The sequence below is a fragment of the Eimeria mitis genome, genomic scaffold (genome assembly GCF_000499745.2).
Source record: "Eimeria mitis Houghton genomic scaffold, Emh_scaff3801, whole genome shotgun sequence".
NCBI classification, from domain to species: Eukaryota; Apicomplexa; class Conoidasida; order Eucoccidiorida; family Eimeriidae; genus Eimeria; species Eimeria mitis.
In genome coordinates this window covers 5,373-5,844 of record NW_013572137.1, presented here as the reverse complement: position 1 = coordinate 5,844, position 472 = coordinate 5,373, and positions in this window count along the sequence as shown.

Genomic DNA, 472 nt, shown 5'->3' with positions numbered 1-472 from the left:
ATATGCATATAGATATGTATATATATGTATATATATATATATATATATATATATATATATATATATATGTTTATACATGTAGCTGAACTGTCTCTGTGTGTCTCTGTCTCTTTCTTATACAAAACTTTATTTGTCTCCTTTCTATGCATACACCTCATTTGTTTTTTTTTCTTTTGTATACATACACCCCATCTGTCTCTGTCTCTTTATAAACACCTAAAGTTTATATACACAGCAGCAGAAAGCGAGAGAAGAGAAAAGCAGCAGAGACAGAAAGCTAAACCCTAAACCCTAAACCCTAAACCCTAAACCCTAGACCCTAGACCCTAGACCCTAAACCCTAAACCCTAAACCCTAAACCCTAAACCCTAGATCATAAAGGAGACAAAGGAGACAAGCAACAGAGACAAAGATAGATAAATAAAGATAAAGAGAAGGAGACACTGTCTCTTTACTAGCGAAACCCTCGCTG